This window comes from Pleurodeles waltl, chromosome 5, assembly GCF_031143425.1.
Source record: "Pleurodeles waltl isolate 20211129_DDA chromosome 5, aPleWal1.hap1.20221129, whole genome shotgun sequence".
In the NCBI taxonomy this organism is placed as follows: domain Eukaryota; kingdom Metazoa; phylum Chordata; class Amphibia; order Caudata; family Salamandridae; genus Pleurodeles; species Pleurodeles waltl.
The window spans coordinates 1,027,532,246-1,027,546,542 of NC_090444.1; positions in this window are offsets into that span (position 1 = coordinate 1,027,532,246).

Below are 14,297 nucleotides of genomic sequence, written 5' to 3' on the forward strand. Positions count from 1 at the left end.
TTATCTCTAATCCCTCACTTTTAATACCTCCTTCCTCCTGCCTCACTCCTCAATCCTCACTTGTCAACCTTTCTCACATCCCTCACTCACCTTCTCCTCTTTCTCCACTCCTCATCCTCACCACTTCAACCTCATCTCCTATTACTCTTGCCTAATTCCTCACTATCTCACCCACTTTCTTAACTCTTCTTCCCTCATTCCACAGTCTTCACGCCGGATCTCTTACTCAACATCCCTCAGCTATCACTGATCACTCTCCCTCACTTCACCAGTGACAAGGCAACCGGACAAATGATGTTTCCGAAATGTGCACCACCCTGACCATGTTAGGATATCCTCATCCCTACCTTCGCATCACAAAGAACTTCAACTTCACGTTATATTTCTCATCTCTCACTTCTCGTCTATCATTCCCCATTTTTCATCTTTCAAAGGTGCAGTATCTAATTTTTTTAAGACATCCTCATTGCTCACTCAGTCTTTACCTTTCATTTTTCAGCCCGCATCCCTTAAACCTTATCTGTCATGCCTCATTCCTGGGGTCTCATCTGCCATTCTCATTCCTCATAACCCATCTTTCATTTCTCACCTCCAGTCCCTTATCACTCAGTAATCAGTCCTTATCCCTTGTGCCTAAGCCCTCATTCTCCTTCCTTTGCTCCCCCATCATTATAAATCACCTCTTGCCCCTAATTGCTCATTTTATCTGTCTTGTGATTCACCCTTTAGCCTCACATTGTGTAATGAGTGAAATTGACCATCAATAATGTTGAAAAACGTACACCTCCCAATTTTAGGATAATCTAATCCCTCATGCCTCATGTCTCTGTTCTTATTCCTCATTCCTTATCACTCATCCCTATTTTCATTTTACTTTGCCCTTGTGACTCACTGATCACCCCTCATTCATCAAATCCCCCTCATTGACCCTCATTCTCTACTCATCACCCCTCAATTATTATTTATCAATCTTTATTCCTCACCCCTAATCATTTATCCTACACTATTCTACTCTCACACCTCATGCCTAACTCTTCATCTCTCATTCTTCATCTCTCACTCCACATTCTTTTCATTTTCACATCTTTATTGTTTATCCCTTACAGCAGATTTCTCATCCTTAATTCTCTTTCTTTCCTGAGTGATCTTACTTCCGTGCTTCCTGTCCCTAACCCCTCATTTCTCATTTTTTACTTCTCATTCTTCATGCTGCATTCTTCTCTTCACCTCATCTCTCTTGTCTCACTCCTCAATTTTCGTGCCATATTTCTTGTCCCTCACTATTCACAGGCTCTCTTGAGGCTTAGGCCTCAACCCTCAGTCATCATACCTCACCTCTCAACTCTCACACCTCATTCTGTACCTCTATTTGCTCACTGCTTGTCATACACTTCTCCTCTCTCACTTGTTCGTCCTTCACTCCTCACTCATTACCCCTTGTCCCTCAATCACTTTTCACACTTGTAGGAAGATGGCTCTCTATATGGTGCACTAAAAAGGAGTATACCATGCAGAGAGTCCAGTGGATCCCCAAGTGGTTTCCACTACAGAGGCAAAAGTACATAGTACAAGCACTCTATTTTGTGGTAGTGTGGGTGAACTGTTAGTCTTATCAGAGGGCAGTGCTAAGCATTTGTTGTACTCACAGAGGCAATAATGAGACACACACTCAAATAATAAATACCAGATCGAATTAGATAGATAACACTTCTTTTTGTATATACTTTGAAACCAAGAACTTTGTTAAAAAGTAAGTACGTTTTTAAGTATAAATTCTTTTCACTTACAAAAGTGGACACAGTGCAATTTCAGAGTTCTTCAATGTTATGCTATGGGAGGAAAAACAAGTTCAGCAGACAGGTGCTGTATGACAAATTACGAGCCTAAGCCCTGAGACTTAAAGCGAGTATTGGGCTAGGGTCGAGATCACACCAACGGGTCACTCCGGCACTGGGGCAGCCGGGTGCAGAGGTGTAGTATGGCATCCGGTGACCAATGTATTTCAGTAAGAATTGGTCTCTGTGAAAATAGGCTGCAGGCTCTGGCTAGCGCGCTGGGATATGTAGGTACACCTTTGCTCCTCTTCACCAAGGCCTAGATGCAGGGGTGTCCTTTGTTATCAGGTTTTTGTGTACAGGAACACTCACGGTTGAGAGGTCCGGTGGTCTGAGATTGCAGGTGTCATCATAGTGTATTCCAGTTCAGGATAGCTGGAGATGTCATGGACACCAGGGGCCCACTTCAGCTTGGGCAGTGGGCAACGGATGCAGTGGTTGCTTCAGGTGTTATGTTTCCCTCACCACCGAGGCTGTGGGAGCAGGGACCTGTGTGCAGAGTCTGCAGGTGACTTCGGGGAGTCCAGGAGGGGTGAAACCTCGATGGATTCAGACTCAGGGGAGCTGGAGAACCTTTTTGCCACTTGAGCTCCACTTTAACAAGGGTCGGTGACGGCAGTTCAGTGGTGATGTCAGGTGTCAGGTCTTTGAGGTTCTGGAGAATGCAGAGTCCTTCATTTAGAGTTTGTTGGGGAGAAGGTTCGGTGCTCACAGGAGTCTTGAGTCTTTTTCAAAGGCAGGTAGACCTCCCTGGTTTCTGGAGGCTCAGCTGCAGGATAAGCTGTTTTGTGATGCAGAGTCTGTCGAGAGTTGCAGACAGGCCGGCAGGATTGGTATCAGGTCAGCTGCTTCTTTTCTCCTCTTTTGCTGGTGTGGCTCTTCAGTGTCCTTAGGCTTCTTAGGTCATCAGGATCTGGGTTCTTGGGTTCAGATGTGCCACCTAAATACCTCAATTTACGGGTGTTACAGGGAGTGCTGGGTGACAGCCAATGAGTTGCCCACCTCTAGGGTGACTACACCCTCTCTATGACCACTTCTGTTGGGAAGTGGGCACAACCATGACCCTAGTGGTCTAATTCCATCCAAAACAAGATGGAGGAATTTAAAAAGTGGCGTCCACTTCAGCTCGTCCACCTTAGGGGTGGGACTGGTATGATGTGGGCACACCTATTAATCTAACTAATTTTCCTGCCTGTCTTGCCACCAAGAAGTGGGGTCATGACAGGGGGTTGGTCATCTATGCCATCTGGAGAGACCTAGGCTGTATTACAAGGGAGACTAGGCCTTTGCAGTTTCCCACCCTCGAATGTCCATCCTGCCTGGAGGAAGTGTCAACACCCCTGTCCAGCACAGACTTTGTTTTTGGCTTTCAAGAGCGCTGGCTCTTACATTAGGGGGTCATGAACGTGGCTAAGGTGGCTGAACTGGTCAGGACCAGTAAGTCAACCCACTAGTAGTTGGTAGGTTTCAGGAGGGACCTCTAAAGTGCCCTCTGGGTGCATGTATTGGTAAATCCAACACTGGCATCAGTGTAGGTTCACCAATGCCAAATATCCCTATCTTCAGTGAAGCCGTTGTGTAGCTGGAGAACTCGTATTGACCAGTGTCCAGCACATGTGTTTAAAATGGCTTCCCTGGTCACTTACTGCTTGTGCAGATATGCACTCACATGTAATATACTGTACCCTGCCTTAGGGCTGTAGGGCCTGTTAGAGGGGCGACTTACATATATTTCATATAGTGTTAGGGAACATGGCACACAGACAGTGTGCTATGTTGTGTTTTCACTTTTGTCCGCACCAACACACAGCCTGCAATGGCAGTCTGTCATGTACTTGTTGAGGGTCCCTGAGGGTGGCACAATTTGTGCTTCAGCCTTTAGGGACCCTCTTTAGTACCCCAGGCCCTTGGAATTAGGGGTACCATTCAATTGGTACTAAAGAGGGTGCTAAAGGTTTTGCCAATTGGGAAAACAACTGTGCAGTTTTGGGAACAAGACCTGGCACTGGGGACCTGGTTAGCGGGAACTCAGAGCACAATCAGTTGAAATTACATCAGATTTGAGGCAAAATGTGTGTGGGGGTAATCATGTCAAATGATGCATTTTCCTACAACACCTCTTCTTACTCACTGTTTCTTACTCTTCAACTCTCATTCCTTACTCCTCGTTCCACACCTCTCAACCCACGCCCTTCATCTTTGGTTTTGTGTTTTTACTCTTCAGGCCTAGTTTCTCAACCTCACTCTTATCGCTCATCCCTAGCTTCTCATCTTTCACTACTCATCTCTTTCTTGTCATACCTCATGCAGCAATCATTATCTCTCACTACTTAGTCTCCATGCCTTACTTTCAGTCCTTATCCCCATCCTTCACTCCTTCCTTTCTGATCTCTATCATTTCTGACTCATCTTTCACTACTCTTCTGTAACACTTCATCCTCACACTGTGTCTATATTTTTTATTTATAAGTGCTGTACTCCTTTTCAGACTTTTTGTATGGGTATTAGGCATTACAATGCATGCAAATACAACACATGCCTTTATCACACATATAATACAATATACTGACTTTTATAACACAGTGTGTGGTATTACATAATGGACCTCAACCACATATTCTCGTGGCATGTATATATGTGTGTGTGTGTGTGTGTGTGTGTGTGTATGTGTGTGTGTATATATATATATATAAAAAGAGACATACATATCTGTGTGTACACACTCATATATATTTATATATATGTATGCATATGCATAAATGTGTGTTTGCATGTACATAAATGTGTGTGTGTGTTATTGTGTGTGTGTGAGACATATACTATGTGCTCCCTTGTTTCTGAACAAAGCTAAATCTCTCTGGGGAGCTCTAATGGGAGTGAAACATGTGTCGGGGTTGCCTTTGTTCATTCAAGTTTGGCTTGGATGAAATTTTTCCAATTCAATCCTGTGATACAGTGTCTGGAAGGGTAAAAGACTTTTGTTATTTTTTTAACTTAACTACATTGTAGAGATCTGTTTTAACATGGATGGCACTAGCTAATTTTATACTTAAAGACTTTGCTGTTAAAATGGCAAAATACTTTGATACTTTGTACCTTGGCGTGGATAGAACTGTACAAATCCTATGCTTAAAATCTTCATTAGAAAAATCAACACTTGAGGTGAGCAGATTCAGTGTTGGTGGTGTTGTAGGGCGCTCCATTGAAAAGAACTGCTCTCCACCTAAACTTGGAAACTACTACTATTTTTGCAGAATTTGTGCACCACTCTAAAGATAAAGATATATACATATATGTGTGCACACACACATACACACACACACACACACAAATATATATGTTTATATATATATATATATGTATGCATTTATATGTATACAGGTATAGATACAAACACATATATATGTGTGTGTGTGTGTCTTTTTATTTTTAAGGGGGACCCCCTTTCTTGTATTCTTTACCTCCATTTACCCCCACCCTCTACCCACTTCCTAAACCCTAACATCACCCTTACCTCCCTTTACCTCTACCCAACCCATAACTCAAAATTAACCTTACCTTCCTTTACCTCTACGCACCTTTAAACCTTAAAATCCTCCTTACCCCCCTTTACCTCTACGCACACAATTTTTTTTTTATCATTTGCAAAAATACTTACCTGTATGATAAAGTACTGTGTGACAAATGTAGAAGTACTTACTCATGTTGTAAATTGATGCATGTAATGGATGCATGGTAAAGGCTGGTTCCTTATTTTATATTCTGTTAAATGTGTGGTATATTGTTAGAGATGGGGTCTCTTGTTGGCAGTGGTTTGCACCCTGACCAAGTAGGGACCCTCACTCTAGTCAGGGTAAGGGAGTCACACAGCTAAGATAACCCCTGCTTACCCCCTTGGTGGCTTGGCTCAAGCAGTCATGCTTATCTCACAGGCAATGTTTAAAGTATTTGTACACACGCACACATACAGTAACACAGTGAAAAGACCATAAATATACTCAACACCAGTTTCACAATATAGCCAATAAAACAAGAACAAAATTACAAAAATCCAAAATACACGGTAAGGTATGATTTTTCAAAGATGAAATCCTAGTATAGTGCTTAGAAACACAATAGCCACAACACCTTGGAGAAGTCATTCCCAACAGTCTAACATCACTTGTGAGGGAGTACGGGCCAGTCATTGAGTCACATGGATGCAAGGTACAGCACCTTGGAAAACATGGAAACAAAGACGAAGCATGAAGTCAAGGAGGTGAAGCGTCGCTGCAGCTGGTGCATCCTCGGCTCCTTACTGCTACCAGGGAGGTGAGGAGTTGGTTACTTACTGCTGGGCAGGGGAGGTGAGGGGTTGGTTCCTTATAGTTGTAGGGGAGGTGACATGGGTCAGTGGAGAGACGTCAGTTCCTTACGACAAGGGAGGGTTGATGAATCCAGCACTTCACTGTGTCACGGTCACATCATGGGGCCACAGGTGCCGTGGCTGAATCAGATTTGGGTGTCACAGATTTGGGTGTCACAGAACTCAGTATTCATGCTGTGGTGGGGGGCTTTGGAGGCACTGTGGGAGCGTTGGGCCTGTGGTGTCAGTCGCAGTCATTGAACTCAGTGGGGACCACAGCTCTGGTGTAGGCAGCGGCAGGGAGTCGGACTGCGGCCTTGGTTCTGAAGTCGCTCTGGAGTCGATGTGCTTGTTTCTTTTTGGTTACATGAGAACGCACTCCCAAAGCTCAGGAACTGGATTTGGCAACACTTGGCAAACCAGGATTCTCAGGAAGAGAGCCAGGTACTGGCAGGTGAATTCTTTGATGTCCCTCAGACTTCTTAACAGGAGGCAAGCTCATTCCAAGCCGTTGGAGAACCTTTGAAATCAGGATATAGAAATAAAGTCCAGTCCTTTCACTCCCAGGACAGAAGTACCAAGCAGCAGGCCAGCACAGCAAATCAACAGGCCTAGTGGCAGTCCCTCCCAGAGCATCCAGCTCTTCTTCCTGGCAGAATGTCCTCAGTCTAGGGATTCTAACTTTGTGGGGTCAGAGGTCCAGTACTAGTACCCATTTCTCACTTTGAAGTAGGCAAACTTCAAAGAAAAGTCTTTGTATGCACACGTCCCTGCCTTTCCTTCTCTGGCCCTAGTCACACTTCAAGGGGTTGAAGACTGCTTTGTGTAAGGACAGGCACAGCCCTATTCAGGTGCAAGTGTCAGCTTCTCCCACCATTCTATCTTAGGAAGATCCATCAGGATATGCAGGGCACACCTCAGCTCCCTTTGTGTGACTGTCTAGAGTGAATTCACAAACAGCCCAATTGTCATCCTGACCCAGATGTGTACTCCATAGACAGGCAGAGGCACAGAATGGCTAAGCAAGAAATGCCCACTTTCTAAAAGTGGCATTTTCAAACTTACAATTTAAAAAACAACTTTACCAAAATATGTATTTTTAAAATGTGAGTTCAGAGACCTCAAACTCCAGATCTTTATCTTCTCCCAATGGAAATATTGTCCTTAAAGGATATTTCACAGCAATCCCCATGGGAAAGATAGGCCTTGCAATAGTGAAAAACAAATTTAGCAGTATTTCTCTATCAGTACATGTAAAACACACCAGTACATGTCCTAACTTTTAAATACAATTACCTTGCCCATGGGGCTACCTTGGGCCTACCTTAGGGGTGACTTACTTGTAGTAAAATTGATGGTTTGGGACTGGCAAGTGGGTGGACTTGCCAGGTCAAAATTGCAGTTTAAAACTGCCCACACAGATACTGCAGTGGCAGGTCTGAGACATGTTTACAGGCCTACTCATGTGGGTGGCACAAACAGTTGTGCAGGCCCACTGGTAGCTTTTGATTTACAGGCCCTGGGCACACATTTTTCACTATACTCTGGACTTACCAGTAAATCAAATATGCCAATTCTGGATAAATCAATCATCAATACAATTTAGACAGAGAGCACTTGCACTTGAGCACTGGTCAGCAGTGGTAAAGTGCTCAGTGTCCTAAAGCCAGCATAAACTAAATGCAGCCCATAGTCAAAAACATATATTAATTATAGTTCATTCATTTTTGTTCATATCATATCATATCCTTGCAGAATATGTAATTTTAATTTCAATATGTAATATTAATTATAAAGCAAATCAACATCAGTTCAATGCAAGTCATATTCATTGGCTGTTACTGTAAACAATAAAGCAATCATTGAAGCAAATAAAATATTCATGAAATAAAATGGGACATTTCTTGAAATTACTGAGATATGACAAGAGGAATATGACATACACTGGAACGAATATGACAAATTTAAATTAATATAAGATACTGAAATGAAAATGTATTATTCTGAAAAGAATATAATCTGCATTGCAAATAATACACTTACACTGAAATTAACATTTCACATGTTGCAATGAATATGAATTGCGTTGAATATGTGGGCTGCATTATTGAAATGTGACAATTATGCTGTACTTCAGTTGTTGTGTTGCATTCTGTGTTGACTTTTTCATGATGTGCCCTGTTATGTTTAATTGCCTTGTGTGATTGCTTTGTGTATGCTATTGTGTTATGTCCTATTATTTACTTTAGCTATGGCAAGAAATTAGTTATGGCAAGAAATGTTAATGCATTTTCTTCCAGAAGTGGATTATGGCCCTCATTCTGACCTTGGCGGTCGGCGGAGAGGCGGCGGTCGGACCGCGAACAGACCGGCGGTATTAAAAATGGCATTCTGACCCTGGCGGGAACCGCCAACACAGCCCGCCAACTTAACACTCCGACCGCCACAGCGGTACAAACAAACAGCGCGGCGGTTCCCGCCAACAGCCCGGCGGCAGACAAAGTACCGCCCACCCTATTACGACCCACCAATCTGCCACCTTTTCCGGGGCGGGAGCACCGCCGATAAGAACACGGCGGAAACAGACTACGAACGGGAAAACGCTCACCTCTACGCACTCCACGCGAGATTCCGGCAGTATGGAGCCAGAGTTGCAGGTCATCCCCGCACTCCTATTCCTGCTCATATACCAGGAGCACGCCCGGCGGCGCGGAAGACATCGGTGAGTACTGCACCTACGACACAGGGGAGGGAAAAGATTACCGGCACACACCCACCCACCCACACCCACTACAACACACACATCAATGCATTCCCACAGATCACTGTCACAACCCACAAACCACCCCCCTCCGAAATAATGCAAAGACCAAAAGAAGAGATCATAAACGGGCAGATATATTGAAATATGGACACCAGTAATCCAAATAAATAAATAAACTATGTACAAAATATATACAGCTACTAAATGTAGTCCAACCACTGTCCGTGGATCACAGGGGTCCTGTGCAAAGGGGCAAGGCCCAGTCCCACGACAAGAACTCCACGGAGAGAACACTGCAGGGGCATCAGAAAGAAAATAGGACAGGCACCTCAGGGGGAAGGGAAGGGGGGGCACCTCAGCCACTTGAGTACACGACGCCAGATCCACGAGGGGACTCCATGACCACTGGGCCATCCTGGGGAGTGCAAAGCCACAGTCCATACAGTCCATACAGTGGGTGGCCTGCCCACTGGGCCATCCTGGGGAGTGCAAAGCCACAGTCCATACAGTCCATACAGTGGGTGGCCTGCCCACTGGGCCATCCTGGGGAGAGCAAAGCCACAGTCCATACAGTCCATACAGTGGGTGGCCTGCCCACTGGGCCATCCTGGGGAGAGCAAAGCCACAGTCCATACAGTCCATACAGTGGGTGGCCTGCCCACTGGGCCATCCTGGGGAGAGCAAAGCCACAGTCCATACAGTCCATACAGTGGGTGGCCTGCCCACTGGGCCATCCTGGGGAGAGCAAAGCCACAGTCCATACAGTCCATACAGTGGGTGGGCTGCCCACTGGGCCATCCTGGGGAGAGCAAAGCCACAGTCCATACAGTCCATACAGTGGGTGGGCTGCCCACTGGGCCATCCTGGGGAGAGCAAAGCCACAGTCCATACAGTCCATACAGTGGGTGGCCTGCCCACTGGGCCATCCTGGGGAGAGCAAAGCCACAGTCCATACAGTCCATACAGTGGGTGGCCTGCCCACTGGGCCATCCTGGGGAGAGCAAAGCCACAGTCCATACAGTCCATAACAGACCCCACTGCCACTGGAGGAGGCAAGTTGGCCAGAGGACATCCTGCAGCCCTGCCCGAGATAGATCCTGCCCTGCCACGTCTGCCAAAGGGCCAGCGGTTCTTGCCCTGAAGGGCCCAGTTCAGCGGTTCTTGAGACGGCGGGGCCCAGTTCAGCGGTTCTTGAGACAGCGGGGCCCAGTTCAGCGGTTCTTGCCTTGAAGGGCCCAGTTCAGCGGTTCTTGCCTTGAAGGGCCCAGTTCAGCGGTTCTTGAGACAGCGGGGCCCAGTTCAGCGGTTCTTGCCTTGAAGGGCCCAGTTCAGCGGTTCTTGAGACGGCGGGGCCCAGTTCAGCGGTTCTTGAGACAGCGGGGCCCAGTTCAGCGGTTCTTGAGACGGCGGGGCCCAGTTCAGCGGTTCTTGAGACGGCGGGGCCCAGTTCAGCGGTTCTTGAGACGGCGGACGGTCTATGGCCAACTGCTAATTGCCTGGTGGTGCCCTCCTGGGCAGCGGGGATGGTGCTCCTTCACTGCCCACCTGGGCTGTGGGTGGTGGGGCCCTCCTGGCCAGCTGGGCTGGGTCCTCCCTGGGCAGCGGCTATGGGGGTGGTGGGCTCTCCCGGGGCAGCTGTGCCGGTTCCTCCCGGGGCAGCGGCTATGGGGGTTGTGGGCTCCTCCTGGGCAGCAGGCCTGCTGCCTGACCTCTCCAACTTGCTGCCCTTGCCCTCCTTAGTCGTCGGCCTGTGGCCCTTGCCTCCCTTTGGAGCTGTGGCTGGTGACTGTCTCTGGGTGGTGTCCGGGGGGGATGTAGAAGGCGGGCTCCTGCGGCGCCCCTTCCGCCTTCTGCTCCTCTTCCCAGGGGGTGGGCTGGCTGTCCCCTTGCTGCTGGGCGAAGATCCAGACATGCGGGCTGGCGGGCTCCAATACCCCTGCACCCTTGTCAAGGGGGCTGCAGGGCTGGTGGTGGCTGAGGTGCTCTTCTTACCCCGACGAGAAGGAGGGGGGGGCTCAGGGTCAGGAAAGAAGTTAGTAGTGGCGAGGAAGAGCTTCTTGGGACAATGGAGAGTGGTAGGTACAGTGGGAATGGGAGTGGAGGGAGAGGATGTGGTTGTAGGTGAGTCACGTTTGCTGTCTTTGGGTGCAGGTGCAGGAGGGATAGGCTGTCGTGAGGTGGATGGCTGTTGGGTGGGTGGGTGGCTGCGTTTGTGTGGTGTGGAAGAGGGGGTGACAGACACAGTGGGAGAGGACACAGGGGACGTGTAAATGGCAGTGGGGGTGGTGACTGCACGTGTGCGGACTGGAGTGGAGGGTGTGCTGGTGATGGAAACACTGGCTGATGGTGAGGTGAATGGAGGTGTGAGTGTAGACGTCACAGGGAGGGAGGAGGGAGACGAGGAGGTGGGGGTCACAGAGGTGGTAGTGACTGTTGGCATGTCTGCATCGGAATGTTGCGTGTGTGAATGTCTGCGTGATCTGTGGTGCTTATGTTTGGATGAGCTTCTCTTGGGTGTTGAGGTGTGTGCAGGCTGGTCTGATGGTGTGGGTGGGACAGGCAGAGGAACAGGAGACTGGGAGGAGGGAGTTAGTAGAGGCAGGCAGGAGACAGGGACAATGGCTGCCGTCAGTGCTGAGGCCAGAGCCTGGAACGATCGCTGATGGGCAGCCTGACCCGAATGAATGCCCTCCAGGTACGCATTGCTGCGATGAACCTCCCTCTCCACCCCCTGGATGGCATTCAAAAGGGTAGTCTGCCCAACAATGAGCGTTCGGAGGAGGTCAATGACCTCCTCACTGAGGGCAGCGGGGGTAACAGGGGCAGGGCCTGAGGTGCCTGGGGCGAAGGAGATGCCCGGCTTCCTGACAGAGCGGGCACGGGGCGAACGCGGAGGGGCTGCTGGGAGGGCGGAGATGGTGCGCTGGGTGGCGGCTGTACCTGTAATGGCGGGGGGCACGGATGGTGCCACCCCCGCAAGGGAGCCCCCTTCCGAGGACGTGTCCGTGTCGCTGCAGGCTCCAGTCGTCCCCGTCGTGGAGCTCCCCTCGCACTCCGTCTCACTGGTCCAGTCTGACTCTGTGGCATGGCCCTCCTGGGCCATGTGAGATGCAGCTCCCTCCTGCCCCGATGCCACTTCTCCTCCGCCTGATGATGCTGATGCACACAAGCACAGAAAGACAAACAAAAAGGGGGGGGAGAGAGAAATAAAGGGATATTGAGTACATGGATCTCCGGTACAGTTAGCGGACATGACAGACACAGATGCCCCCTGCACTAAGTTGCGCACTTGGGTTCCGCTACGCATTCCGTGGAACATGCCCTACACGCCTAGAGTTGTCAACTGCACCCATGGATGACACGGCCCAGGGATGGCTGTACTGACACACTACTGAGGGTGGTGGCTGGGGACACAGGGGCTTACGGGGGTGCCCAGCCTACAGATATCGCCCTGGCCTAGGGGGACCCCCAGCCCTCCTCCCCCACCCAGACACCTCCACTGCACGACAACAGAGTAGATGATGCTTGTACTCACCCCCTTGTGTCTGCTGTGCTGCCCTCACGCGCCCATCCAAATCAGGGTAGGCCACCGCCAGGATCCGGAACATCAGGGGGCTCAGTTGACGGCAGGCACCCCGCCTACGTTGGGAGGCCATCCCCAGCAGAGACTCGGCGGTCTTCTTGGTCCCGCGGCGGATGTCCTCCCACCTCTTGCGGCAGTGGGTGCCCCGTCGATGGTGGACCCCCAGGCCCCGGACTTCCTTGGCGATGGCACGCCAAATCCCGATCTTCTCATGGGCGCGGACCTATGTGACACGTACAGGGAGGGAGAAATACCACGTTCAAGTTACTCAGCATTTTCCTTTCCAGTGGCCCAACGCCCCCCATCCCCGCCAGGCCCCCCGCCAGGCCCCCCGCCATGCCCAACATGCCCCCCATCCCCGCCAGGCCCCCCGCCAGGCCCCCCGCCAGCCCCAACATGCCCCCCATCCCCGCCAGGCCCCCCGCCATACCCAACATGCACCCCATCCCCGCCAGGCCCCCCGCCAGCCCCAACATGCCCCCCGCCAGGCCCCCCGCCATGCCCAACATGCCCCCCATCCCCGCCAGGCCCCCCGCCATGCCCAACATGCACCCCATCCCCGCCAGGCCCCCCGCCATGCCCAACATACCCCCCATCCCCGCCAGGCCCCCCGCCAGGCCCCCCGCCATGCCCAACATGCCCCCCATCCCCGCCAGGCCCCCCGCCATGCCCCCCGCCAGCCCCAACATGCCCCCCATCCCCGCCAGGCCCCCCGCCAGGCCCCCCGCCAGCCCCAACATGCCCCCCATCCCCGCCAGGCCCCCCGCCAGGCCCCCCGCCATGCCCAACATGCCCCCCATCCCCGCCAGGCCCCCGGCCATGCCCCCCGCCAGCCCCAACATGCCCCCCATCCCCGCCAGGCCCCCCGCCATGCCCAACATGCACCCCATCCCCGCCAGGCCCCCCGCCAGCCCCAACATGCCCCCCGCCAGGCCCCCCGCCATGCCCAACATGCACCCCATCCCCGCCAGGCCCCCCGCCATGCCCAACATACCCCCATCCCCGCCAGGCCCCCCGCCAGGCCCCCCGCCAGCCCCAACATGCCCCCCATCCCCGCCAGGCCCCCCAGCCAGGCAGTGGCCCCAAATCCAGATAGAATTAAACTCACTTGTTGGTCTGGAGGACCGTAGAGTAGCGCATACTGGGGGAGGACCCCATCCACAAGTTTCTCCAACTCCTCTCCAGTGAAGGCAGGGGCCCTTTCCCCAGTCGCAGCAGCCATTGTCCCTTCCAGACCGAGGTCACAGCAACACTTGCAGTATAGGTCCTCTCCTGTGAAAGTTCAAGTCGCAAGTGGATAAGTAGATAGAAAATGGCGGTCACGTCCGCGGCGGTGCGTACCGCGGCGGTGCGTCCCGCCACCGCCGGCGCCCTTCGCCATTGGCTCCTGAAACCCATAGGCTTCAATGTTAACCAATGCGGCTTCGCGCCGCGGTCTTCGCCCGCCGCCCGCCGCGGTGTGCCACGCCAGCGCATTGACCTCACATCCCATTGTCACACTTCACAGGTCAGGCAGCCGCCATTTCCAGGGCCCACATGGCTCAAATTCAACTGCGTCACACAGGCCTAGGCCTTGCATAGCCACTCATACACGCCATTCACTGCATAGAGAATCGTATACTGTGCTAGCTGTGAGTACGTACCTGTGGGTTGCCTGACTGTGTGCTCCATGTTGTCCTTCCTAGGCACCGTCCGCTGGGTTGGGCGAGGAGACGGATGAATCCTCCCGTGTACCGACCGCTGGTGGACCTGTCGACAATGGAAGAACGC